Genomic DNA, 24853 nt, shown 5'->3' with positions numbered 1-24853 from the left:
GCGCTCACTTCTGCGCATTATACGCTAAAATGCTTTTTAATAAATGCTCTGGCAGCACACTCTGACTGCTAAGATCGTCTGCTGAGTCCCGGAGTCGTAGCCAGGATTGTCCAACAAGTGGGGCCTGAAGCTAATGTAGTTGGGCCCAACGCAGTGACATTAACATCTGTAAATGCCCACACAGCGCTGCTGAGTGGGCATTTACAGATTTTGGTTGGGCCTTGCCCGCTCAGGCCCTACCCTGTCTAAGCCTCTAGCCTGAACTTGGCCCAGATCTCATGTGTGTTACTGAGACCTGCTTAGGAGAGTCCTCCACGGTCCATCTCCTTCTCTGCGGTTTAATATCCTCTGCATGTATCGGGCCGCCGCGCACCCTGGGGTGTTGGGGAGCCGCTATTATATGTGAATCCAGGTTCACTGGCACTCTACTGCAGCGATGCCATAGCATTAAAATGGAGGTACTTCCTGTTCGCCTTGCCTTGACTCCCACTTACTCCGTTCATATTTTCCTCATCTATCGCCCCCTGGATCTAGACTCCAAGTACCCCGATTTATTTGTGGAGATGGTCTCTGATCTCCAGCTTCTTTGGGTTTTAGGTAACTTTAATTTTAAATGTAATGACCTTTCTAATTCTAAATATGTCATAACTGTAAAACTGTGAACTGCACACTAAAAGATACATGTTCACCTCTTCAGATCAGGCAGTAATATTAGTAGGGTTTCTTCCTGTGGTTCTACGTGTATGTCCAAACATATACATTTAGCCATGTGGGTGAGAGGGTCAAGCTCGTGTGGGTTTGTTTGCTATTTTTGCTGGGAGCATTTTTACTCCCTAGTTTAATTTTTTGGGAGCATTCGCCTATTTTTAGGGAGTACAAGTGGAGGCTACACCCCTTCTCTGTAGGGCTGGATGCGGGGATAGCAGAGGAGCTGTGATGGATAGAGGGGGTAGGGGCGAGCATTGGGGTGGAGGGTAGTGGTCAGTGATTGATGCAATTGTCTTTAAAGAGTTGGGTCTTCAGGTCCTTTGTGTTATTCTACTACCCCTGTACTGCACTTTCCCCTCTCCCTTTCCCCTTGCACTTCTCTTCCCATGCACTTGCGCGATCTGAATGACACCTGGCCTAGTAAGATCGCTGTCTGTCTTCCCTTTGTCCCCCCTCCTTTGCCTCTTCGCGCCTTGAAACACTTGTGTATAGGCGCGCTACAAATGCCATATCATATCATATCAAGTGTCAGATGGAGGCGGCCAGTTTGTTTTGTAAAAACATGCAGCTCTTATCAACCAGAGGAAAGTTTAGAAGAGAGGAGGGGATTATTTACAGGGTAGTGTGGCGCGGGGAGGAGACAAGGGACTGTTATTTGCAAAGTTTAGCTGTCACTGGGGAATGCAACAGTGTAACAAAAGGCTGATCTGCGTAGGTATGCCCTAGACAAACACTTCAGTGCTAAGCTTCTGTTCAAAGGTCTTTTGGAGCTGACAAAGATATTGGCTATGTGGGTGTTCGCGCTGTCTGGGTTACTAGGGTATGTGGAAATGGCTCTTTCAACATGTATATTTGAATAAGATTTATACAAGATCTGAGAATTACGATTGTGGGTGGGAGCCCGCAAGGGGGAAGGGTGACATAATGAAGAGCCGACAGAGTTGGAGAGCGGTAGGCAGGGCTAGCGAAGCACGGGCCGCAGTGCGGGGGCAATGGAGTGGGGGCACTGCAGAATGGTAACAAATGATAGAGGGAAGGAGGAAACCGAAACAGAGACCTAGTGGGGGAGCAGCCATAAGATCAAGACCTTCCGAAATGTCACTCTTTGGGGGGCGAGATTTGGGCGGGCGACATTTGGACGTATCGCTGATATTTAGCTTGCTCATTGTCATAACCCATTGTCTAGATGTGTCACAGTGAGTGATTGTCAAACAGCTTCTTGAATACCTTAAGACAAATCAGAGGGATAAGCTTTGGGGTTCAAAACGTATTCTGAAGCCACCAGTCCTATGTTAACCATCTTCAGTTCTCTGGTGGATCATTCAATTTGTTTTTGAAATTTCCACTTAGATTCAAGACAAGTAAATACATTAGACCTGGTCCTCTATTCGAGAAACAGAGGGTGTCCTGTGGGAATCTTCTATTGTCAAACTGTGGCTTCCCATTTATGTTTGTTTGGAATCTCTTGCTTAGCACCCCGCATTGGGGTCTCTTGTCTCTCAACCCTCCCTCTTGTCTCACACCCCTCCTCCCGGCTCCCTGGAACCACCGCTTACCTAGTTCGTCATAGCGGTGTTCCCAGTGAGCAGCGGCACAAGTGGCGCAAAACTGCAACTGAGGCTCTCACCTGGTTCCCCTCTTTCTCCCCCTCTCTCTTCCTCCCTCTGATGTTCTTCCTTTTCAAGTCTCCTCCTACTCTCCCTTCCCTCTCTCCACTACTCTCCACTCGCCTTTCCACTACACTCCATTAACATTATTCTCCACTCCCGTTCGTCAGTCCTCTCGTCTCCCCTCTCTACTACTCTCCACTTGACCCCTCCTTCATTCACAGTCACCCTCCTTTCATTCTAATTCATTCTTTCTCACTGGTTTCTACTCACTCCCCTTGTATTTACACTTAATCTCAGTCACTTGTGATGAATCCAGGGAATGTGTCCCTTCTCCCCAAAGGAGAGCCATCCCAGTGAGGGATTTTATTCATCCTTCCCCAGGGTAAGAGTCCCATGATTTTGTTGGCTATATGTGGATTGACCAGGTTAATTGTTTGCATGGCCCTGTAGAAATGGCTGGTGTGGTTTCTGGACCCTTGAGAATACCATCATTATGTGCACTGCAGATTCAATGGATTGTCTAATTTTAAGAGGGAGCGAGGAAATCCAGCAGGGCTGGCTGGAGGACAATACCGGGTGGAACCAGTCGCAAGACAAGATGTCCTCCTGGAAGGCGTGGACAGGAAGCAGCCTGATGCAGAAGGAGTGTTATGCAGACAAGCCGAGAAGCCCACGGTATGCTGCTCTCTCCGAGATGGTCTGGAGCCAGGGAGCCTTGAACAAAGGAGAGCAGAAGTCCCGACCATGACAGAAGTGGTTGACCAGTGCCCGCAGTCCATGGAACCAACGACCATTTGAACATCAGCCAGAATAAGCTGAACCGACAAACAGACCGGGAGAGTAGGAGGAGACTTGAGACAGAAGAACTTGAGAGGGACAGAGAGAGAGAGAGAGAGGGTGAGAAAGTGGAGAACCAAGAGAGAACCTGAACTGCAGTTCCGTGACATTAGACCACCCCGCCGCTCTCGGGTAACACCGCTATGATGAATGAGGTATGCAGTGGTACCAGGGAGCCCGGGAGGAGGGTTGTGAGACAAGAGACCCCAATGCAGGGTGCGAAGCAAGAGATTCCAAAGAGAGGTAGAGGGAAAAAAGGGAGGAGAGGAGAAAGGGAAAGGAAGAAAATAACACCAGTGTGAGGTGTATAAGAGCGTGACAGGCAAGTCTAAGTGAGACCTGGGTGATTGGAAGGTGCCACTTCTTAAGATTCTTCTTCTTGTTGGACCCTAGGTTAGGATTCAACTAGGAGACCATTAGCCAGCCAGATCGTAGATAGTAGGGGTTGCCGATCACTAGAAACCATCTTGGAATTTAGATAAGTCTGGGCTAGAGTGGGGAAGGAAGCCCACAGGAAGACGAGAGACGGCCCCTTGTGAGTCCCTATTAAAACAATTAATAAAAACCCTTCAATCGACTTTGAGTGTTTGTGTGGGGCCATCTGTGACAAATATCACACATGCCACACATCACGCCACCATATCCACGTCACCATGAGCACTTTCATGTTGTCCACCCTCCTATGCAACACACTCTCATGCAAGGCTTTTTTCACCGGGCAGCCTTCTTTTCTCCCCAAGTCTTTTTTGGGGGCAGCACACCCCTCCCCGATAAGCAGGGTTTTCAGTGCAGTGCTTACCAGCTGCATTTTGACTATGTGGTGTAAGGAAGGCATGGTATCAACAGTAAGACAGACACAAGTGACCACAATTCAAGGGTGTTTTTTGAACTTTAACAATGGTGTGATAAACGCCTATCTAGCCCTAAATCTACAGATGGGAGTAAGCTACGACCATCAAATAATAATAATGCAGTCCTAGTGGAGTCTTGTCAAAGTAAAAAGGTCTAAACTAAAAAAACTATTTCCAATCCTTACTGCTAAATACAAAATAGTGTGGGGTGATGTTCATGAAAAAGAAAGACGTGTTCACAAAATTATATGTCAGGGTGTTCAGGCTGTTGGCCCCCCCTTCCCCACGTTTTCATCAAGGGACAAGGCGGTTCACTTGAGCAAAGCACAGACTGTGGCTTCTTCGGCACGAGGATACAGTTCCATTACCAGTATCAGGGCTTTCTGTACCCATGTCTCTTTACTTCCAAGTCTCTTGATTTAGAGGGCCTGATTTACCAAAACAAAGCACAAAGTTCCTTTCCACTTATTCATACTCAATTCTTGTGATTCATCCTGGATCCCCCTTGTATCCCTTTTCTATCACAATCGTTACTGTGGTTCCCCCTTCTTCTGAACTCAGATCCCCCTTTTTACAATGTTCAGAGAATATTCTTTCCCGGGTGACCTGGGTTCAACCCCAGATTCCTCTCAGCCAGCCTCAGATCCTTCCTCTTACACAATTGGTCTCCCTCAAACCAATTTCAGTTCACATTGACCTATCGAAGACTTTTGGATGTGTACAGGGTTTAGCTTGACCCATTGCAGGACCACTTCAATCTTTAGTTTACCTTTTCCCAATTGCCAACCCATTGGATACCTAACAGAGACCTTCGAATGAGCACCCACGTGGCGCCGGACCACTCTGTCATCAGTAACTTTCTTGGCTTGCAAAAGTTCAGTCACTCCTCTGGTTTTCAATTATATTTGTGTCACTCGTTACATACTTTTCACACACAGTTCTCTTTAGATTTCTTCATACAATGTTGCTGCTTGCAACCTTGGTTCTAACACAGGCTGGTCTGGTATCAGTCTCTCCGACTCATAGGCTGTGCTGTCTTTACTGGCGCTGCTTTGTTGTAGGAGCCCTGGACAGTAGCACAGTGGCAATCGTTCTTCCCCACCTTGGTTATCGAGATCCCTGGGTACCTCCGACACACAATGCAGATTTGTTCAGCTTTAGTCCCCGGTCTAAGGTTTCTTATTTTCCCAGGTTCACGAAAGTACTGTTCTAAAAAGGTCAAGGGCACGTCCCTCCTTGCAACCCTCTCTGGTCTCGCTGTCTTTTGCCTTGTCTTAAACTACCATCTTGGAATTGCTGCCTCCTAATGTGTTTTGCCTTGCTCAGAGAGTGCTTTTGTGCTATGCCTTTAATCCCTGTGGGGAAGTGTGATGGAAGTCAGGTGTGTGTAATAATCAGTATTGAAATATCTATGCAAACCATGTGTAATTAGGGTCAAGGTTAAAGGGCTCAGGGCAATTGTTACAAGTAATGAATTATGTTTGCACACAAATGTGTAACTGTTTGATGATGTCTTGACCTATCACGGACAAATCCTAAAATGAGGTGTATTTTACACATGAGCTGGAGATGGTAGTTAAGATATCGGCTACCAGTGAGAATGTAGGAATTGGTTAGAGATGGGATTTCTTTGAAGAGATTTTGTCCAATCACATGAGGGGGTGGATTGTAATAAAATCTACAGGAGTGTTTTTAACTGTTGCAAAATGTAGAAAATGTGTCAATTTATGTGGGTCATTGAGACTTGGGTTAGTTTGGCTCAATAGAGTCATTGTAACGCTCACCTGGTTCCCTCGGAGGCGCGGGTCTTGACTGGGCGGTGAAACCGTCTTCAATGTCAGGCGTAGGATTCGTTTGGCTCCCGGATTTGGCCCCTTTCTCACCGAAAGTTTGACCTGAAGGGTGAGGTGTCTGCAAGTGGAAAATCAAGGTATTAGTGGCTGGAAGGTTGGGAGAAGTTCCAAGCCCCTCTCTCCCTCTCTCCCCGTGGTACTCGGTCGATTGTTGTGCTCACCTTAAATAGGTGAATGCTGGGCTCTCCATCCTGCGTCTCATGCAGGGGCGCTGGGTCCAGTTACTTCACTGGATATGAGTTCAGCCTCTTAATCGCAGAGGGTAAATTGAGAGCGATGCCGCCGTCTGCTGCATGAGCGTGACTTGTAAGTATTAAAGTTCCCTTTAGATTGCTCTCTTCAAATGTCTTATCTCCTTAATGTCTATGTCTTTTCCCTTTCAGATGCTGTCGGTGCCGAAGAAGATGCTCCCCCCAGGTTTGTGGCAGAGAGCGTAACAAGAAAATGGTGCAAACGAAGGCACGTAAGTAGAAAGGCTGCTCTAGGGCTGTAGAATGCACCTTAATGTCTCTTTTGTCTTTACAGGTGCCGGAATGCAGCGCGAGCAGAGTTGGCGCGAGCGTAACACAGGTAAGCAGTTTTGTAACTAAGTGTTACTAACCAATGTTCTTTGTCTTTGCAGGCCCGATGCCGGACGAGATATGCAGAAAAAACGCCTTGAATGCTGCCGATGGATCGGGTAAGTTGAACCGCTAACGTTGCCTTTGCCTAACCTGTGCCTTTTGTTTTTCAGGAGCTGCTGAAGACTGAGGATTGGTTCCCAGCAGGTAATTTTCGCATTCACAGGATCCGGAACTGAAGATTCGCTGGAGCTGACACGGTGAGCGTCCTGCTGCAGATGCAGAATAACGCGAAGCACATTGCACCAATCGGGTGTGGTTTAAATAGTCCATAGGAGTGCTTAGGTGTCTTCTTCCACAGCCTCGCCCAGGCAAAAGAGTTCCTGCTTCCAGAAGGGGTCCAGCATCAATGATCCAGGGAGTGGTGCCTGCCCCACCCAGAAGGAAAAGTAGTCCCTGCCAGAAGAGAGTGAAACATCATCTTGCTGGTAAGTAAGCAGCATGGTCTGCTGCAGGTAGGTCCACCCAAGCACTTTCACACTTGTTATGAGCCCGGCGCTTCCTGTGCCGGGACGGGTCCATGCTATGAGCCTGGCACCACCGGTGCCAGGACAAGGTCCAAAAGGTCCCTATTGGGACTTGCTGGTGCCGATAGTATATATTATGAGCCTGCTTCCAAGGATGTTGGGTAGGTCCTGACTCCTTGGAAGCAGTGGTCATGACAGCACCCCCCCTCAAGGCCCCTCCCAAATTCGTCTTCTCCGGGGGTTTTGGTTTATCAGGAAAAGTTCGATGAAACTTCTTAACCAGACTGGGTGCATGAACATGTTCCGACGGTTCCCAAGATCGTTCCTGGGGGCCATAACCTTTCCAGTCAATCAGATAGTATAATTTTGATTTGGAAATCTTGGAGTCTAAGATGTCTTGTATTTCGAATTCCAGTTCTCCGTCCACAAGAATAGGGTCTGGAGATTTCGTCAAACGGGTTCCAGGTTGCAAGGGTTTCAGTAGAGAAACGTGGAAAACTGGATGTATTTTCATATGGGCAGGTAGGCCCAATTTAACTGCCACTGGATTAATTATGGCAGTGATTGGGTAAGGTCCCAGGTATCGCGGATTGAAAGTACACGGTCCTTTTAGAGGTAAATGTTTGGTGGATAGCCAGACTTGATCTCCCACAAGATATTGAGGAGCTTCCTTTCGATGTATGTCCGCACACTTCTTGTATTGTTCCTTGGCCCGCTTAAGGTGAGACGTGGCCTCTTTAAAGGCTTGAGTGATTGTAGAATGCAGATGATCTACAGCGGGTGTCCCAAGATTTTGAGGTGGATCAAGATTTGAAGTGCGAGGGTGGAGTCCATATAAAAGAAAAAAAGGAGTTTTTCCGGTTCCGGCATGGACTGAATTATTATAAGCGTACTCCGCAATCCAGAGAATGTCTTTCAAGTGCCCTCCGACTGTTGTAACATGCAGCGCAGATACTGTTCCAGGGTTTGGTTGGTCCTCTCGGTCTGCCCGTCGGTCTGGGGATGATGGCTGGTTGAAAGCCTTACGTCAATTTGGGCTAGGCGACAACAACTCCGCCAGAAGTGGGGAATAAATTGACTTCCTCTATCTGAGATTAAAACTGAAGGAAAGCTGTGCAACCGAACAATGTTTTCGAGGAACTCTCGGGCCAGAATTGAAGCTGTAGGTAACCCTTTCAATGGGATAAAATGAGCCATCTTCGAGAATAGGTCCACAATCACTAAGATTGTATTAAATCCGGAGCATGGTGGTAAATCCATGATGAAGTCCATGGAGAGAGTATGCCATGGGTGTGGAGGAATGTCTATTGGATGTAAGAGACCTGCTGGCTTCTCCTTCTGGCTTTTGCTTTGAGCGCACACACCACAGGAATTTATGAAATCCTTAATGTCCTTTCTCCAAGACGGCCACCAGAAATGTCTTTTTATCTTTTCCGACATTTTGGCAATGCCAGGATGTCCTTCCATTAAGGAGTCATGGTAACAAGAGATCACCTGTCTTTGTAAATCGGTACATGGTAGATATAATCTTCCTCGAAAGTATAGTAAGTTCTTATCCATTGTGAAATCTTTTCCCTTGAGTTGCCAGTCTTGCACTTCTGCTGGAGTCAGAAGTTCTTTAACTTTAGCTTCAATGTCTTCAATGGATTGTGCACTTATCAAACCCAGGATTCTCTGTTCCGGAATTATGGGTACTGGTTCAGGATTGGTCGTGAGTTCATCTACTCCAATTCAGGAGAGAGCATCTGCTTTACCATTCTTGTTGCCTGGTCGGTAAGTTATCACAAAGTCGAATTCGGCAAAAAATAATGCCCAGCGAAGTTGTCTAGAGGATTGAGCTTTGGCTGATTTAAGGTACTGTAAATTACGATGATCCGTGATGACGGTGACTGTGTGTCGGGCTCCCAGGAGATAATGCTGCCAGGCTTTAAAGGCAGACTTAATAGCCAAAAGTTCCTTATCTGTAATGGTATAGTTGATTTCGGGAGCCGAAAATTTGCGGGACCAAAATGCTACTGGGTGTAACTGGTTTGTTTCTGGGTCTCTTTGCGAGAGCACTGCTCCCATTGCGAGACTGGAAGCATCAGTCTCCACGATATAAGGAAGTTCCGGGCGAGGATGTTTTAAAACTGGAGCCGAGGTGAATTTTGTTTTTAGTTCCTGAAATGCTTGTTCCGCCTCCGTAGACCACTCAAAACGTTTATTCTTTCTGAGAAGGGCAGTAATGGGTTGGACTACTTGAGAAAAATCAGGAATAAATCTACGATAAAAGTTGGCGAAGCCCAACATGCTTTGAACTCCTTTCACAGACGTTGGTGAGGGCCACTTAATGATAGCGTCCACTTTTCTTGAGTCCATGTGGACTCCATTAGGTGACAAAATAAATCCCAAAAATTCGACCTCCGTGACATGAAAAACACATTTCTCCAGCTTTGCAAAAAGTCTGTGTTTTCGGGGCCTCTCCAGTACTGCTGTGACGTGTTTTCGATGATCCGCCTCAGAGGACGAGTAGACCAGAATGTCATCAATATAGACAACTACACATACGTCGATGAGCTCTCTGAGGACGTCATTCATAAAATACTGAAAAGCAGCCGGTGCGTTGCATAACCCAAAGGGCATTACTTGATACTCGAATAGTCCATATTTAGTACGAAAGGCCGTCTTCCATTCGTCGCCCTCTTTTATTCGTACTAAATGGTAAGCTCCTCTGAGGTCCAGCTTTGTGTAGATACAGGCACTTTTAACTTGGTCAAGAAGTTCAGGGATCAATGGTAACGGATATCTGTTCTTAATCGTAATCTGGTTCAGGGCACGGTAATCTATACATGTTCTCAGGTCTCCTTCTTTTTTTGGAACGAAGAACAAAGCTGAAGAAGCTGGGGACTTCGAAGGACGGATAAATCCATTAGCCAGGTACTGGTCCAAATACTGCCTCAGGTGAAGATTTTCAGGTTCTGTGAGGGCATAAATTCGACTGCACGGAGGAGTGGATCCCGGAACCAAGTCTATCTGGCAGTCGTATGATCTGTGAGGAGGCAGCGAATTAGCTTGATCTTTCCGAAAGACATCCTGAAATTGCCGGTATTCAGGAGGCAGGTGATGACTTTCAGAAGTAGTTGCTACTAGCTTAGTGGTAGGCTGAGGATAACAGGTAGGAGCGCATTTTGGAAACCGGATTGTCTTTGCTCGCCAATCGATTTGGGGATTGTGTTTCTCCAACCAAGGGATTCCCAGGATAACTTGAAACTGCGGAGCCTTGATCACATCAAACACGATCTTCTCTTGATGTCCATCTTGGCTTACCAACGTCACTTCCATGGTGGTGTGAGTTACTGGTCCGGAAGCTATTTCCGTACCATCCACGGTGGTGATGACGTCTTTCACCGTCTTAGGACAAAGAGATAGATTCATCCTGGCGGCCAATTCACAGTCCACGTAATTGCCGATTGCGCCACTATCAATGTATGCTTTAATGGCATGCATACGATTGGGTTGTTCTGGACTCACGAGGACCATGGGCATGACGAAATGCGATGTCAAAGAACTGGTTTTAACGCTCGGCAAGCGGACCTCTACACTTGTCGGGCGAGGTCGTTTTCAGACTCTGAACCTTTGGCACCTTTATCGGAAGCTCCTACTATCTTCTTCCTTGGTTTCACTGGGCAATCTTGAAGGAAATGCCCTGAGTTTCCGCAATAGAGGCACAATTGCAGTTGTCTTCTCCTTTCCCTTTCCTTTTGGGTTAGAGGTCCTTTCACAACCCCAATCTGCATGGGTTCCACGGTATCATTTCCTTTAGCGGAACTCTGTGGTCTTGAAAAAGTTCGAGTCTCAATTCTGGAACGATCGGCTTTTCGATTTTGTATTCTATGATCCAATTGAACCACCAGATCGATGTATTCGGAACAGTCTTGTGGAGGATTCACCACCTGAGCCAGAACGTCTTTGAGTTCTCCACGCAGGCCTCTGTAGAAAAGGGTGATCCTCTTATCTTCAGGCCATCCGGTTTCAACCACTAGTCTGTTAAATGATGCAATGTAGGCCAGAAGATCTTGATTGCCCTGTCGTAGTGAAAGAAGTTCATTGTCCAGGGCCTGTCCCTGAGAATGTCTTGCGAACAATCTTTCCATACTAGCTTGGAAGTCCTGGAAATTGTAAAGAATTGGGTTATCCTGAGTCACTAAAGGAATAGACCAATCTGCGGCACTGCCACTAAGATATGAGAGCACGAAGGCCACCTTAGCTTGTGTAGGGGAGGACAGGCCTTAAAGGCCCCCCTCTCCTGCATCATTCTTCCCAGGTAGGACCATGGCTCGCCGAGCGTCCCCCCATGCCACCCGGGCCCAGGTGGAGGAGGGCTTGCCCGCCGATGACATTGCCCCCACATATCCATCATACACTCACACTAACGTTTAGACAGGCCTAGAAGCCTTCTTGCCCAGCAAAGATGGCGTGAGTTCAGCGCGCTGTAGCGCGGCCCCCACCTTTGGAGAGCTTTCCAAGTATCCCTGCCGCCGTAGCCCTGGTAGATCCGCTGCGAGCGCGTTCCCATGAGAAAGTCGGGTATGAGCTAACCCGAGATGCTAACACTGTAACATTTTATCGTTCACAATGTAATATTGCACCCCGCATGACCTGGTCCGCAAGGCCGGGGTGACGGGGAAAAAGCTGAAGCATCACTATCTGAAGAAAGTAGAAAATAATTCAAGTATTGGTATTAACGAACTACCTCTGTTTAAACAGATTCTGTAAACTGTGAATCAACCATAAAGATGTAACGTTATATGATGTCACCCCAGGTCTGGACTAATGCTGCTATAACTACAGAGAAAGATGTCGACAAAACGTATAACCTTTATTTGTATAAGTGTTCTCTCAATTTTATGTAGAAACCTGAACTCGTATATGTTTTCTTAATCACCCCAAGCGGCGAGTATCAATCTCTGTAGGCCATAACCTAGAACTACCTCATGTAACGTCTAATGTACATAAAATAATCAAATACTGTAGTGAATATAATGTTAGGTAACGAAAAGGTACTCAGACTGAATATATTAACGAAATGTTTAATGAACTCGAAGTATATATGTATGGTATAGTAGTTTAATGAAGACAAATGATATAAAAGTTTTGTATTCAAAATTAGGCAACACACGAGGAAAATACCTTTTGTGAATATATGCAAGGCCATTCTCCCTCCCGCCCTACGAAGCCTGCCAAGTAGAAAAAAGCTAAGGCCTGCGCCGTGCTCCCCCACCTCCCCCGGCCAAGCTGGAACTACTCCAGAGAGTCAGAGGCCCCAACACAGCATCCAAGGCCACCGGCCGCCACCTGCGTTATTTACAGCACGATAATAAACTTACGTTTGAATCCACTGATCTACCAGCACCCTCTCGTAAATCCCACAATCCCCCAGACCACCCCAAGGAGACCCCCGACAATGGGACAAGACACAGAGCCCCCTTCATAGTAGCTTCTAACGTAGTAATAAAACATGTACCACCCGGCACAAGCCCCCCAGAACCCAGCCCCTCGACCTGAAATACCAGACGTCAGAACACCGGTAAATCCAACAGATGACCACCAGACCCCTCACAAGGTGCATTCCTCCTGTGTTGTATTGATTGAAAGATTTACTGTAGAAGTTAGATATGGGGTTTTAAGTAACTGCAATGTGCATGATCTAGGGCACCTAAGTCAGGGAAGGCATTCATCTTTGTCACAGGCTGCCCCAGCGTACCAACACCGCCCGGATGACCTCGAGCCGGCCTGCCAGGCCCAACCCAACCCACGAGGCTGACCAGTGACGACATCTCACCCAGACCAACCATGCTGCAGCAACACCTATAGTTAGTCGACGCCACCCAATCCCAATTAACTTGTGCCCCCTATAGTGTGTAGGTTCTGATGACGTTTTTTGTATTAGAAATACGCCTGCCTTTGCGATTGTCAGGCAGAGCGCTCTCGGAGGTTGCAGAGTTCTTTGCATGCCATATTCTTTGGATAAACTCCCACTTACGCTCACCCGCACTCTGTCTTGGCCTTATTCCCATTACGGGAGTGTCCATTATTGTCTCCCATTGCGGGGAGGATCGTGCTAACTTGGGGTCGCTTCCACTCAATGGTGACCCCGATAGCGTGATATTTCCAAATTTATTTTTCCTGAACTCCTTTTAACGACCCCCTTTTGGCACGAGAATCTCCGGTCAGAAAGGGAAACGCACGGTGAGCCGGCTCCGGGAAGCTACCCGCCAACGGCGACCGGTACGCTTAGAAGTGCGCACTCAAACTAGATGGGGTACGGGATCCCGGTTGCAAAATCCCCTTTGAGTACCGCTCGCCGGAGCCGGGGCTGACTGTTGAGCAGAAAGGCAACACCGCCTGGACGGACCCAGTTTCGGAGACTATCGGTTCAAGACGGGCACGTGAGTACCGAGTGCGAGCGATCATAAAGGGGAAGGGAGGGGAACTTGTGAATAGGAGAACGTGGGCAGGTAGGGGAGAGAATTACGGGAGTCTACTAAAGACAGGTCTTAAAACTTTCTTTATCTTTTCTTTGCATATGGCCATTAGGAGTAAGAAGTAAGTGAAGAGGTAGAAGTGACGGAAACCTAGCTCCGAAAGGGGGTGGAAGGCGGCGCCGCATAGTACTATCTAGACTAGTACTGGGAATATATGAAGAAGTAAAAAATAAGTTATTGGTGTCTGGCAAAGGGAGACACTTAGGATACTGTTAGTGATTGCTACTCTTTCTATTTCTTTTTTCCAGTCCACGGGGCAAGGGGTGAACGCGAAAAGGGTATAAGGTAAACATACTTGTAGAAGAACTATAAAATAGGGAGCACTTTTTTAGGAGTGGGATTAAGTAGTGGCACGTACAGACGTGAACACAGTAACCTTAGCAGAAAAACAGGGACAACTGGCCAGGGAGGAAAGGGAGGAAAAAAGAAGAGGTGTGAGTGGGAAAGTATTGTGAGGGGTGCGCGCACCGTGCGAGTAGTGGAGACGAACGGTTGACCGCGAGGGGGTGCTAGAGAGTGTTGGCCATAACTAGTAGTTGCTTGGTTGTAAGTGAAATTACATGAGAGTGTATGGGAATGGGAAGGGGATGAGTTGTGGTGAGTAAGAAAGGATTTGTGCAGTGAATAACTTTGGGTGATATCGTTGAGACGTCCGCTCTTGTCTGTGCCATAAAGATATAGATAAATATATCTACACCTAACTAAAAGTAAAGGAGGTGGACACGGTCGTTGCTAGTGATTTAGAATATGGGGGCAGAAACTCCCTTGTCGCATATTTGTAAGAGCTTACCGGGGTACGCTGAACGAATAAATAAATATCACGATCAATGGGTAACAGAATTGAAAGGGGAGGGATTGCCCCAGATTTGGCCAGAGGGAGGATCTTTTGACAAAAGCGTTCTTGATATGGTACGAGCATGCATTAGCCTCAAGTATAAGGGAAAACAATGGCAAAACAGGAAGGAGATATTAGACCTCTGGAGATTGTTTGAGGAAGTACCCCCACCCAAAGATCCGGCACCAAATGTTGATCTGCCGCCCACAACAGACAACCCACTCATGATTCCAAGGGGGGAAAAGGACCAGTTAAATACAGAACAACCTACGGAGGTGATTAGCTTGTACCCAATATTGAACAAACCAGCCCCCGCAGCAGGATATAGCGACCCTACTTATGTGCCTCCCCCCACAACTGTTACACCACAGAGACCAACAGCCCCCCCGCCATACGAAAGCACTAGAGAGCGCGCCCAGGGAAGCACACAGAGGGTGAATATAGAAAAGCTAACGAGTGACTTAGAGTCGAGGCTTTCTGTGGCAAGGGATGAACTCTCGAGAATAAAAGACATCTGTGAGCGCACAGCGTGCGCCCCTACACAATCAGGACGCACGTCTAGAGCGTCAAGCGAAAGTAGACAAATTGAGGAAGGATGGAAAAAGGGGGAAATACTGTTCAGAATTGAGGAAGAGCCGACACGAATAATAGAGGTAGGAGCAGTAGAAGGGAGCATTGGTGATGTATCACGAGAGAGAGGGATCAGAGAGGACTTGTTATGTGATGTCAGAGGAGGGTTGGATGAGAGTGATAGGTTGAGTATGGCAGTAGGAGGGGAAAGCGAGGAGGTGGACCGTGCATGTTCGCTAGGGACTATAGATGATGAATGGATGGGACGATTAAGAAATAGAGTGGGGAAGATGGCGTCATTGGAGTCAGCAGCGACTAAGGTAGGGGAGGGTGCAACTGCAAAAGGGAAGTTACAACTTCCGTTGATACACAGAGGGGGGGGGAGACCAAACTATATACCGTGGGCCCAGATGGACAAGGCTAATTTAATGAAATTATTGCCCCCGTTGTCAGGAGGGGCGAGCAAGTGGATATATGCATTTGAGAAACATACCGCCGGCATACCGTTGGCAGTAGGTGATGTGAAAAGCCTACTGGTATCCGCAGTAGGAGATCAAGCGGACAGAGTATGGGCTAAGGCTGGTTTCCCAGGCGTGGCGTTGAATTGTGATCGCCATGACGGGGCTTCTTTTAATACAGTGCGAGCAAGGGTGTGGGACGCACTGCGGGAGACGTTCCCAGATACCCCTGATTTACAGTCAGTAATGCAATGTACAATGAATGACGGGGAGGATGCTATGGATTACATTCTCCGGGTGCAGGAGATGTGGAGAGCGGAAACGGGCACGCCCTGGCATCAGTCAACGTCTCTGTTTTACTTTATCATCAAGAGAGGGCTCCCAAAAGAGGTGCAGAAGGCACTCGACAAAATAGCAGGGGTTGAGGCGAAGGGGTGGCCGGAGATCCAAAGCATAATAGTGCACCATTGCAAAAGAATAAAAGAAAGAGAGAGGGAAGTAGCACAGAAAAGGTTGGCAGACGAAGCGAAGTTGGTACAGTCAAAGTTAGTGAAGGTTGCAGCATCGGTAGCCGGACTCCCACTCATGAGGGAGGGAGACGAAGGAGAGGAGGGGCAGATAGCAATACAAGGGAGAATAGCAGCTAATTGGGCCGGACAAGGCCAGCGACAGTGGAACGAACAAGAGCAGAACGGAGGTCTGGCGTGGCAAGAGTGGGCCCCAAGAGGGGGAAGAGGTGGGTACAGGGGCCGAAGAGGAGGACAAGGGTATGGAGGAATGGGAGGAAATGGGTGGCAGGGTCCCAGAGGTCCACAGGGGAGCTGCTGGAATTGTGGGAGATGGGGGCATTACTCAAGGGAGTGCAGGAGCAGACAAAACAACGGGTTCCAGGAGACAGAGCAGTACGGTCACCCCCACCCAGGAAGCCCATACGGCCTCCCCATGGGACAATACCAGCAACCAGAAAATGCAGGGCAAAGAAGTAACGCACAACTACACGGACATCAGTACAGAACACAAAACCGCCCACAGAATAATGACAATATGCAATACACGCCAGGTAACACTTTCGCCACAGTAGCTAATGGAGCGCCTGCCCCCGCACCTTATAGCGGGGTGTCGGTAGTTTCGGGGAACATTTTTGATCAAGGGGGGGCAATGAGACACCCCGCATAGGACAGCCCACAGAGAACACTTGCGTGTCCAGTACTATCTACGACCCACAATGCATCAGAGGAACCATTGATAGGAGCGCAGATAGGAGACAAGCAATTCATATTCATGGTGGATTCGGGAGCGGAGAAATCATGTATTAGAGAGGGCCGGTTCCCGTTATCTAATAGAACGTTAGAGACGCAGGGGTTCTCTGGGGCTGTAATTGAAGTTCCTTACACAGAGGCATTGGATGTGACAGTGGGGGGTAAAACAGTGAAAGCACCCTTACTGTACTATGAACGCTCTCCCATTAATTTGCTGGGGAGGGATCTCTTAAGCAAACTAAATATGACAATATCATTCACAGAAAGCGGTATCGTATGTTCAACACCAGGCATATGTCCCCTCCGCGTACTAGCAGTAATACACGGCCACACAATCATGCAAGAGATCAGAGGGTTACCAAGAAACGAGGAGATGTTTGTTGAGGGCATGAGAACATTGGCTCTCATAGTACCAGAACTAAAAAGGACGGATTGGAGGATCCCAGCCGAATTCCTTTTCCGCCCCATAGCAAGCCCCGACACTGCTCCCGGGTCAGTGCTATCATTGGATTTACACGCAGTACACGTGTCAGCAAACAGAATATGTGTGATTGGAGTTGACATGGAAGGATGTGAATGGCGGACAGTACTGTGTACAAATGCAAATATCCCACTGCGGGAGCTATCGGACGAGGAGCTATTTTCTGACACTGAGAAAGATGGCGAAATAGTGATGGAACTAGCAATGCCGTGCGACATTGTAATTACAGCGAGAAAAACTAAAGTTGAATTAATGGCAGTAGTAGGAGCACCACATACATTTTTTGATGATGACATGAGGTTAGTACCCACTAACATATGGACAAATGGCCCCCATGATGTGGGGTTATTACATGGGGTTCAGCCTGTGGTAATAAAACTGAAACAAGGAGCAATTCTACCCCGGGTAAAACAATATCCATTGTCACGCGAAGCAGAAGAAGGGATCAGAGAGACAATAGATGCACTGCTAGCGCAAGGAATAATAGTGCCCTCAAACTCCCCATGTAACACATGCATTTACCCGATTAAAAAGGCGAAGGGAGGTTCCTGGAGGATGATACAAGATTTACGCCCACTCAATGATGTGATTCAGAAGGAGTTCCCTCTAGTGCCGAACCCGGCGACAATACTATGCAATATTCCAAAACCAGCGTCCCACTTCACGGTCATTGACTTGAAAAATGCATTTTTCTCGATTCCCTTAGCAGAAGAGAGCAGGTACTTAACAGCGTTTACACTAGGGGGGAGGAGGTTCGAACATTGCAGACTACCGCAAGGATATTGCGAGAGCCCAAGCATATTTAACAGGATACTACATGAAGATCTGGGGAATTTGCCTGTAGAAAGCACGGTGATTCAGTACGTTGATGATTTATTGGTTTGTGCACAAACTGAGGAGGAGTGTAGAAAGGACTCAATAACACTCCTGACATTATTGGCCAATAAAGGGTACAAGGTAGACAAGGGGAAGTTACAATACTGTCTGACAGAGGTCCTATACTTGGGACAGCTGATATCAAAGGATGGTAAGCGGATCATACCAGACAGGGCACAGGCGATTAGAGCAGTTGGGGAGCCCAAAACAGTAAAAGAGATGCAGAAATTTCTGGGTATGTGCAACTACTGCCGTGCATGGATATTGGATTATGCAGCATACACAAGGCCCTTATTACAGGCACTAAAAGAGGCCCAGCAGGTAAACAAACACATAGAATGGACAGAAGAAATGAACACATCATTTAACTCACTGAAAGAGCTGATATCAAGCGCTCCAGTACTGGCGAATCCAGATTATGGGCGCAAATTTTTCTTATTTTCACATTGCAAAGGAACACTGATGACAGCAGTGCTGACACAAAAAACATCGTTAGGGCACAAGCCACTGGCTTACTATAGTGGCACCCTAGACGCAGTAATGCAAGGCCATTTCGCGTGCGAGCAATCCCTAGCTGCAGCTGCGTTCGCTATTGAGAAAAGTGCCACGATAGTAATGGGCTGTTCTGTGACACTTTTTGTGGAACACTCACTCTTTGCAATATTAGAGCGATCAAAGAGCACATTGACAACACAACGCGCCACAGCATATGAAATAATATTGTCCAGCGCAAACATCCATATAGTGAGATGTAAAACAGTGAACCCAGCCACATTCATCACAGAGGCGTGCACCATAGAAGACATGCAGAACCACAACTGCGCAACGTACACAGGTGACGAAGGTCAGGACCAGGTGGTTTTTGAGAATGCCCTGAACGAGGGAGAGGTGTATTTCGTGGACGGGTCAGCATCAATAGACATGGAGACAGGAGAGAAACATGTGGGTATGGCAGTTGTACGATTAGAGGAAGATGAATACGAGACACTAGTGCAACACCGCCTCCCATCACACTATTCAGCCCAAGCAGCAGAACTAATAGCGCTAATAGAAGCATTGCATGCCGCCAAGGGGTGCGCAGTGACAATATATACAGACTCAGCATACATGACAACAACAGTACACGGCGGGCTGGCACGGTGGGGGCGGAGAGGGTTTCGACGAGCAGATGGAACACCGGTTCAGCATGCAGAATTATTGAAAGAACTGATTGAGGCCCTGCAAGACCCCACGGCAGTAGCCATCGTAAAATGCCAAGCCCACACCACAAATACAGATTTTATATCTTTGGGGAACGCGGCAGCAGACGCCGCTGCCAAAGAAGCTTCATATTTGCAGAAAGGTGAAGTAGGAGAGTACATATTGCACCACACAATAAGCCAAGAGGTCCCCACAGGATACAACATGATGCCCACACAGGAAATAATAGAGCTGCAAGAGGGAGCTAGTGCAGAAGAAAAATTGCTGTGGACTAAGAGGGGATGCAGCAAATCGCCGACTGATTTATTGTGGCGACAAGAAAGTTCAGGAAAAGCGGTGATGCCAGTTACATTGTTAGAAACAGCGTTTCAACAACTACACTTTCCCGCACATAACGCAAAACAACACATAATGGCGGAGATACAAGAAGATTGGTTTGCACCTTGCCTCCAGGAACACATAACAAGGTTGACATTGGAATGCACAACATGTCAAATTTATAACTCAGGTATGACATTGCGCACACTAAGAGGTACGATACCAAAACCAAATGGCCCATTCAGAGAGCTCCACATTGATTATGTAGACATGGGAGAAAGATGTAATGGGGCTCGCTACATGATTGTGGTTGTATGTCCATTTTCGAGGTGGGTGGAGGCAGGTCCCTGTGCGCGCCCTGATGCGAAGGGCGCCGCAAAGTTCCTAGTGCGGGAAGTATTCCCGCGCTGGGGAATTTGCGAAGTCATTCGCTCAGACAACGGCACACATTTTGTCAATGAACTATTCAAAGAAGTGACTACGTTATTGGGAATAAAGCACAAATTATGTTCGATTTATCATCCTCAAAGTAATGGCGTAGTGGAAAAGATGAACGGCCTGTTAAAAGGCAGATTGTCAAAATTATGTTTTTCCCTCAAAAAGACCTGGATGCACTGCCTACCTCTGGCCCTGTTAGAATTGCGCAATCAGCCAAGTAAAGACCACCATTTGTCCCCGCATGAGATCGTCACGGGAAGGAGAATGAACACAACACATTCACCTCTCCGTGAACGTTCTGATGCACACAGAAGCGCAGCGGTATTGGGAGAGGAGTTCACAGAGTACTTGAAAAAACTGACACGGGCAGCGCGCATAATAGCGAAGCAACTAGCCCCCCCTCTACAAGAGAGGAGGGGAATACAACCGAATTAGTAACACTGCCTGACAAACCATTACAGCTAATGCCCGGTGACTTTATATATGTCAGAAGTTTTGTGCGAAGGTGGAATGCGCCACGTTTCCATGGCCCTTATGAGGTAGTGTTTTGCACGCCCACGGCAGTAAAGGTGAAGGGCCTAAAATACTGGGTGCATTTGACAGACGTGCGCAGAGCCTATAGCGCCGTGGAAGGTGAGGCGCAGGACGAGGCACAGGCAACAGCGGACAGTGGAGTTGTGCAGAATGAGTGAAGGTGATTTTCTGTATGTGCAGCGATTGACAATGAATGCAACTGATGACATGGCATTCGTACGAAAAAAAAAAAAAAAAAAAAGAATATATTTTTGCTCTTTTAATTGAATGTTTTTTTGTTCTCTCATTTTTTGAAATTTCTCTTTCTTTTGAAGAAGTTTTTTCTATATAATATACAATGATCTAAAAGTATTGATTGTAAATACCCGTGTCTGTGGAAACAAACCCTTCCCCCACCCACGTCCATGTTTTATGAAAAAAAAAAAAAAAAAGAGCTTCCAACGTTGGAAATGTTTACATGCCTGTACTTAATGGACTTTTGTATCTCAAACAGGAATTACCATGGCATCTAATGGGCAGCCTGCAACTAATAGATTTGTTAGAATTAAAGAAATGTTAATAGATAGACTTACATATTCATATGAATGTGGATTGTCAATTTGTGTTATTGTGTTCTTCCTATCAATGTTTTGCTTGGTAACATATTGGGTTATAGCGTTCATCTCTATCGAGATGACCGAGGGGGGAGGGGGGAGTAACGTCACCCGAGCTCCTGGGAGCAATGCAACCACAAGTGTAAATTTTAAAGAAGGTGATTTTCTGGTGTGGGATGGATCACACTTTGTATGGGGTTATTACACTGAACCACCAACTGTCGCCCTGTCAGATTCAAGAGGTATACAAACAGAAATGGAAAATAACACAATGTCCATACCTGAACTATATAACAGCCCCAACACCCTACCCACCCCATCAGAAGAAAGTGACTTGTTGTTTATTGAGGAAGATGGGAATATTATAACTATTAAAGAACATAAGGAAACATATCAGAAATTTGACAAGGGGGGTGGGAAGGAGGAAGGGGGGCCCATTTTTTCTTCTATCAAAAACAGCAGACGTAGGAGAAGCAAGGATAGTAGGTGGAGAAGAGAGACAAGCAGGAGGGGGTATGATGAGTACTATGGGTTAGGCTTAGACAAAATGGAAGATCCTCGGCACCCCCACCAAGCAAATAAATGGTATGCTGATATGAGTGCCACAGCCAAACAAACGACAAATGAGAGCTGTTATGTCTGCTCGCTCATTCCCCATGCATCAGGCACACCTAAAGTGTTGTTGCCCAGAGAATTGCCCATTGTAGATGCCCAGTGTCTCCTTCATCTCACGCTATGCCGTATAAAAAACACCTTCCAGGCACACGACGTCACTTTCAAGATTATACAGACTGAAAAAACGTGCTACCCAAAAGCAGCTGGAGTGGTATGTCTCAAAGAACCATTTTTTGTGATACAAGGGACACTGTTTTCTGAAAACAAATGGAAAGATGAAGAAGTACTGTGCAAAGCGGAAGCACTGAGAGGTGTCCAACCAGCCAGACTGCGATGGATGGAAGAAACATGCACACCAGTATGGAAGGAGCACATTTCCAAACTGACATGGGTAACAGCAATGGAAAAACCCTTCAAGCTACAAAGTGAGATCAAGAACGAACTATGTTTTAAGGGAGAAGGAAAAGTGGCAATAGGGACGAATAAAAACTGCAACAAAACCCTCACCATCCCAGAGATGAGAAAAGGAACAGCCGCATTGATGGACACATACTGGGTATGTGGGAACCAGGCCTACTTGCACCTTCCCCAGGCATGGAGCGGCAGCTGCTCGATGGCCACTCTGCACTCGGCCCTAATGGTGATTCCAGAAAGCCACGTTGACGAAAATAAAAGGATGCCAGGGAACATGCACCAGGGTGTGGTTCCTCCCACTGCAAAATCACACCTCTATGTCCTGTCCTCCGGAGAGAAGGGAGAAGAGCTATCACGGAACAGACGGGCATCAAATTACATATCTCAAGCTTCGTCTGATTTATTGGCACAGATCCCAGACAGGTACCGGCTGTTCAGTTCTGTAGAGACATTCTTTGCCTCGCTAATTTCAAGTGTCCAAGCAAGGGCAAATGCAAAATGGCTCCAGATAACACGGTGGGAACTGATTCAGTTAGCCAATGACACTGAAGAAGGGTTTAACATAATAAAAGTAGAACTGCGAGCTCTACGCCTGATGACCATGCAGAACAGGTATGTTCTGGACCTACTGACAGCGATTGACGGAGGTGTTTGCCAAAAAATAGGAAGTGCCTGCTGCACTTTCGTACCTTCTGAAGACGCGGAAAATGGTTCCTTATCCCACGTGATCGAAGCAGTACATAATCTGGGAGAGAAGATGAAGATGGAAGGTGGAGCAGAAGCCAGCACGTGGTTCGACAATATCTTCTCCTGGGTTCCCTCTTGGCTTGGAATAACAATGAAATTTCTGGTACCAGCTGTGGTGTTCCTCCTCGTGGCGTTCTGCCTGTGCCAGTTGGGCCTCCGATGTTGTGCAAATGCGGTCCCTAACGGCGCAATGATGATGGTGACAATGGGCAACTCTGGTGGTACAATGAGGGAAACACAAGAAGTATATGTGCAGACAGGGATAGATAACACCCCCCAGTACCGGTTAGTGCCTATGTACCGTGACAAGGACATAGTAGACAAGCTATGGCATACCACTATCAAGGAGCCCCGAAACGTGGAATTAGAATGGTACACAGAGGTCTGGGTAGATTTGGAGGAAAGTGGTGACTGTATATATTTAACGTGCACACCAGACGAATATGCTAGAAGAGGAGAGAGCTTAAGGGGGGTGTGTAGGGCATGGATGCCCATCAAGGGAACACCTGCATGGGATGACGCGATAGTAGAGGAACAAGAGTGCAGAAGGTTGGACGACCTGAAGAATTCGTTACTTTAGTAACGAAAGGGGGGAAATGTAGGGGAGGACAGGCCTTAAAGGCCCCCCTCTCCTGCATCATTCTCCCCAGGTGAGGACCATGGCTCGCCGAGTGTCCCCCCATGCCACCCGGGCCCAGGTGGAGGAGGGCTTGCCCGCCGATGACATTGCCCCCACATATCCATCATACACTCACACTAACGTTTAGACAGGCCTAGAAGCCTTCTTGCCCAGCAAAGATGGCGTGAGTTCAGCGCGCTGTAGCGCGGCCCCCACCTTTGGAGAGCTTTCCAAGTATCCCTGCCGCCGTAGCCCTGGTAGATCCGCTGCGAGCGCGTTCCCATGAGAAAGTCGGGTATGAGCTAACCCGAGATGCTAACACTGTAACATTTTATCGTTCACAATGTAATATTGCACCCCGCATGACCTGGTCCGCAAGGCCGGGGTGACGGGGAAAAAGCTGAAGCATCACTATCTGAAGAAAGTAGAAAATAATTCAAGTATTGGTATTAACGAACTACCTCTGTTTAAACAGATTCTGTAAACTGTGAATCAACCATAAAGATGTAACGTTATATGATGTCACCCCAGGTCTGGACTAATGCTGCTATAACTACAGAGAAAGATGTCGACAAAACGTATAACCTTTATTTGTATAAGTGTTCTCTCAATTTTATGTAGAAACCTGAACTCGTATATGTTTTCTTAATCACCCCAAGCGGCGAGTATCAATCTCTGTAGGCCATAACCTAGAACTACCTCATGTAACGTCTAATGTACATAAAATAATCAAATACTGTAGTGAATATAATGTTAGGTAACGAAAAGGTACTCAGACTGAATATATTAACGAAATGTTTAATGAACTCGAAGTATATATGTATGGTATAGTAGTTTAATGAAGACAAATGATATAAAAGTTTTGTATTCAAAATTAGGCAACACACGAGGAAAATACCTTTTGTGAATATATGCAAGGCCATTCTCCCTCCCGCCCTACGAAGCCTGCCAAGTAGAAAAAAGCTAAGGCCTGCGCCGTGCTCCCCCACCTCCCCCGGCCAAGCTGGAACTACTCCAGAGAGTCAGAGGCCCCAACACAGCATCCAAGGCCACCGGCCGCCACCTGCGTTATTTACAGCATGATAATAAACTTACGTTTGAATCCACTGATCTACCAGCACCCTCTCGTAAATCCCACAATCCCCCAGACCACCCCAAGGAGACCCCCGACAATGGGACAAGACACAGAGCCCCCTTCATAGTAGCTTCTAACGTAGTAATAAAACATGTACCACCCGGCACAAGCCCCCCAGAACCCAGCCCCTCGACCTGAAATACCAGACGTCAGAACACCGGTAAATCCAACAGATGACCACCAGACCCCTCACAAGGTGCATTCCTCCTGTGTTGTATTGATTGAAAGATTTACTGTAGAAGTTAGATATGGGGTTTTAAGTAACTGCAATGTGCATGATCTAGGGCACCT

Source organism: Ambystoma mexicanum, chromosome 10, assembly GCF_040938575.1.
Source record: "Ambystoma mexicanum isolate Mex_15411 chromosome 10, UKY_AmexF1_1, whole genome shotgun sequence".
Taxonomy (NCBI): domain Eukaryota; kingdom Metazoa; phylum Chordata; class Amphibia; order Caudata; family Ambystomatidae; genus Ambystoma; species Ambystoma mexicanum.
Note: the sequence above shows the minus strand (reverse complement) of the source record.